Source organism: Primulina huaijiensis, chromosome 9, assembly GCF_012295235.1.
Source record: "Primulina huaijiensis isolate GDHJ02 chromosome 9, ASM1229523v2, whole genome shotgun sequence".
NCBI lineage: Eukaryota > Viridiplantae > Streptophyta > Magnoliopsida > Lamiales > Gesneriaceae > Primulina > Primulina huaijiensis.
In genome coordinates, this window is record NC_133314.1 from 11,820,196 (window position 1) to 11,824,958 (window position 4,763).

At 37.3% G+C, this 4,763-nt stretch overlaps 1 long non-coding RNA gene across 1 annotated transcript; it reads left to right on the plus strand.

Annotated features, from left to right (window-relative positions):
- The first annotated feature begins 797 nt into the window (after positions 1 to 797).
- On the plus strand, positions 798 to 1,255 carry LOC140985291 (uncharacterized). The gene is made up of 2 exons (XR_012176740.1): positions 798 to 919; positions 1,014 to 1,255. It is a non-coding gene; the product is annotated as an uncharacterized lncRNA (long non-coding RNA).
- The last annotated feature ends 3,508 nt before the right edge of the window (positions 1,256 to 4,763 follow it).

Genomic DNA, 4,763 nt, shown 5'->3' on the forward strand with positions numbered 1-4,763 from the left:
AGATTTGCAATGATAAGAGATGCATTTAGAGTCCTCAATTAACTTGATTAATGAGATTAATTAAGAAAATAAGGGATTAGAAATAATAATAAGAATTTGATTCTTATTTTAAAAGATGAGGCATCCGAGAGTTTCCAAAAACTTGGAGATAGACTTTTGACTCTTGAAATTTGCAAGGCAAATTTTTGCTCTCAAAATTTTAAACAAATTTTGTTCTCTTGATCTCGAACGCAAAAAAAATCTTCTATACTTTCTAGTGCAAGTTAGAAGAGGAACAAATATTCCAGTCGTGGACCTGATTGGAAGATCGAAGAACGTTCGTAGGGATTTACAACAAGAGCTACGTCCGCTAATACCGATGTAGTTGGAGCCAAGTGAATTAATTCACTAAAGGTATATTACTAAACATCCTATGTATGTTTGATTTTGAAAAAGCATACGAGTGTCCAAATATTTTGATTGTCAAAATAAAATAAAAATTTTAAAACTTACGCTGCGTTTGGGCGTGTAGAAAACCGAGATCCAACAGTTAACTTGTCATATGTCCTCATTAAATGGCATAATAAGGAGTCACTATTTAATTAGATTCTTTAACATACTGCTGCTTAAAGTGCATATATCTCTCTCGTGACGGCTTGAAGTACCAATATAACTTTGTTTAGCTATACCTATTCTAATGATGAGTTGTGAATTTTGACATGGTGTTCATCATCTTTAAAAGTTGTGTGATCTGTCCATAATTTTCTGCGATTTCTGGTGAAGGTTGACTTGATGGATACAAAAAGTATGTTAATTTCTTAAACAGGTATTCTTGCATGTTTGGATGGATATATGAACATTGCCATGGAACAGACAGAGGAATACGTCAATGGTCAATGGAAAAACAAATATGGGGATGCCTTTATTCGAGGGAACAATGGTAAGAATCGGTCTAGAGGATATTTTATTGAATTGATTTATTACTGATGCGACTATTATAATAGCTACGTTGATTCAAATTCTTTATAATGCAGTGCTCTATATAAGCACATCAAAGAGATAAGCACATCAAAGAGGACGCTGGCAGAAGGAGCATAGCTGTGTGAACATACGAGAGGATGTGAAGATGGAATCATGTTTATCATTAAAAACCACGGGGACTTCGCAGTATCTGTACTTTAAACTTACAATGGAGTCGTATTTATTGGATTGTGGTTAATATCTGCAACTATTGTTATATTAACTGATGGTTCATGTCCAAAGTTTTCTCAACTTAGATGGGTTTTGAAACGGATTTAGAAGTCATTTTATTATTCGGGTGATGGGTACTTTTCATTTTTCAAAGATCACCTATAGTGTCGTTTTCAGGTGATTTAAACTAAGACTTACAAGGAATGGTGTGACCATGACTTGAAAGCCAAGTGTTATATGCAGGCTACTATGAATGATGAGCTGCAGAGGCGTTTTGAGGATGCAAAGAGTGCTGCTGACATTCATTTGTATCTCAAGGAGCTCTTTCGTGAGCAGACTCGACCTCTTAAGCATGCTACCGTCAAGGAGCTAATCACTTTACGCATACGAGATGGGGCTTCGGTCCATGAGCATGACCTAAAGATGATTGGGCTCATAGACAAGCTCGTTGGCATGAATCTTAAGTTGCCTTCTTAATTGACCACTGACGTGTTGCTCTTGTCGCTGCCTAGCTCATTTGATCCTTTTGTGGTGAATTTCAACATGAACAAGCTAGAGCCGACCCTTGAGGAGTTGGTGAATATTCTTGTCACCTTTGAGTCCAGCATCAAGAAAGAGAAGTCGGTTCTTTATGTGGGTTCTTCATCTGGTACGAAGACTGGTCCACGTAGGAAGGGAATGAAGCGTTCTTTTCAACGTCTCAAGAAGAATGTGCCCTTGAAGAGGCAATCTCCGAGTCCTGCTGTGACAGTCATACCAGTTAAGGCTGACAAGACTATTGACATCTGTCATCACTGCAAGAAGCCTGGACATTGGAGGCGTAACTACAAAAAATATGTAGAGCCCAAAATCAGTACACGTAAATCTCATGCATTTATTTAATTGTTAAACTATTTAATCAAATTTAAAATGATTTTTTTTGAGATGCATGATTTATGATTTGCATTATTTTAAATTATTTATGTTTATGTGATGCACGTTAAAATATTTTCTTGAGTTTCATGTTTTAGGCGATTATTCGATGCGTGATCGAGGAAAAGAGATCGCCGACGATTTTGGCAATTTTTAAAATGTAGTATTTTATTTTAAGCTAGGAATGAGGTATTTTAAATGTTTTATTTAAAATTTTAGCAATTTTAAAGCCTAATTTATTTATTAGGTGATTTTTATGATTTTAAACTTTTCAAGTTTAGCACTTGTGTGTTTTATATTAATTAGAGGATTTGGTAAAGTTAGGCTTGAATTAACCTTGAAATTAGCAAGTCAAATGGTAATTAGTTATTTTAATTAAACCCATTAGCCCCTAATTACTCCCCACTAACACACACACGCGCGCTACAATTTTTCACAAAAACCCACACATTTACACACACACACAATTCTTTGTGTTCCATTCCATTTGTTTTAAAGAAAATAATAGGGTTCTTGGAGAGCAAGAGCAGCCGCCCCCTTCCTCTGATTTTTCCAGCGAGGTTTCGTTGAATTCGTTACAAGAAAATTGTCCCACGATTGTCCCGGATCAACCCTCACTTCTTTCCCGCTTTGGTATCGTCGGTTCGGTAAATTTTAATATTAAAAGCCATGTATATTCTTTCATTTATGCATCGATCTCGTCATAGTATTTGTTTTTATGTTTATTATGCGTAAAAATCCATGTATGTTGTAAAACGTTTGAGCAAAAATTTGTTGGATCGGTTTTGAAACGATTTTAGTTCTGAAAACTCAAAATTTGCTGTCATTTTAAATACTGCGACTTTTTGGACGATTTTCTGGGAAAACTTTCAACATATAAAACGTAGAACTTTTTGATACCTTCGATTTGACAGTAAATTCGAAATATTTTATTAAGAAATGAGTGAGTTATGATCGTTTTCGTGGGACTGCTCAAACTGCGTTTTCCTGAAAATGCGTTCTTGAAGTTTTATTTTTGAAGGCTTCGTTGAGAATCGACGGGTGTTCGCTGCAGCATTTAAGTATATCGAGAATGATGTTGGGATGATTGTTGGTGTTTAGTTTCGTGTCGTTAGTGTAATGCCCGAGATTTAATCACTGTAATCAGACGTTGATTAATTGACAGAATTAAGATTTCCGGAGCCAGAGTAGGAACTTAAGTGGAGAAGCCGGGCATCGGTGCATTATAAGTTAAGAGGTTGGACAGAACATCTGGCGCCCGAGCGGTAGAAAAGAACCGCCCGAGCGCCAGTGCACCATAAGTTTATCACTCGGACAGAATGTCTGGCGCCCGAGCGGTAGAATATTACCGCCCGAGCGCCAGTGGATAACAATGGATGGCTCGGACAGAAAGTGCCGCGCCCGAGCGGTAAAAGGCAACCGCCCAAGCGCCGACGGAGATGTATGAAAAGTTGACACGTTTCTGAAACATGCATGGGGTATATATATGTAGAAATCGTGTCACTCCTTCCTATCTGTTCAGAAAAAAAAAGGGCTGAGGAAAGTGAAGAAAATTCTTACGCCTTTAGATTTCGATCCGTCCGTCTGATTTTGAATCTGACTTCAGTACCGTGTTCCTATCGACGTAGACTACAACTGGACGTAAGTTTTGCTACGTTTTGATATGATTTGACATTATGATATTGTCAAAATCTGATATGATTCCTATATGATGTTCTTGACATGTTAGACATCGTATAATCAAAACTGGATTGAGGAACAGATACCATATGAAATTGTTATGAATTTTGGAGTTGATTTGATATCAGAATTGATGTGTTATCGATTACGAGGTGTTGGGATGGAGATCTGATTGATATGGTATTGCTGGGTATATTGAGATTTTGACGTTGTGCTGTTGAAACAGAATTTGATTGAATTCTGATTATATACAATATTGATTGAGTGGTGTATTGATACTGTACCCTCGATATTGTTATTGCCATATTGATATTGACAGGCTTTGAATCAGAGACTTCGACATAGTCAGAGTAACAGAGTGAAAGGTATAAATTAATGTTGAGTTGGGATTGCACAACTCGAGTGAGGTTTGACTCGAGTTTCCCTAAATCACATACTTTATTTTATTGCATTGATATTTGCAATTGATGAGATTGATGTTCGTAGTCTATTGATTCATAGACAATGTATGTACTAGTCACCGGCTGATTCGTCTGGTCAGTGGCTGATTCGCCTAGTCCTTGGCTGATTCGTCAATTCTGCGGCCGATTCGCCCAGACACTGGATATATTAATTATATCGATGTCGTTTAGGGTTGTTTCATTCCTATCGACTGAGAGTCAAGATATTTGTCAATAGCGAGAACCGGGATCCCTAGATTAGGAAGGAGGCGAGTCTGAGATGACGTGTCGATTGCGTCGAGTCTGAGATGACTAGTTGATTTACAGTTTTACATCATTCATGTTTGTTGATTTGCTACATGTTAATGATAGCGGTTATATGCTTTTATATATGTTTTTATATGATTGCATGTTTACATTGTTTATACTGGGATGTATTTCTCACCGGAGTTTCCGGCTGTTGTCTTGTCTGTATGTGTGCATGACAACAGGTAGGGCTGGATCAGGGTCAAGAAGAGGATGAGAGAAGACAGTTAGCGTGGAGATCCGGACTTAGGAGTA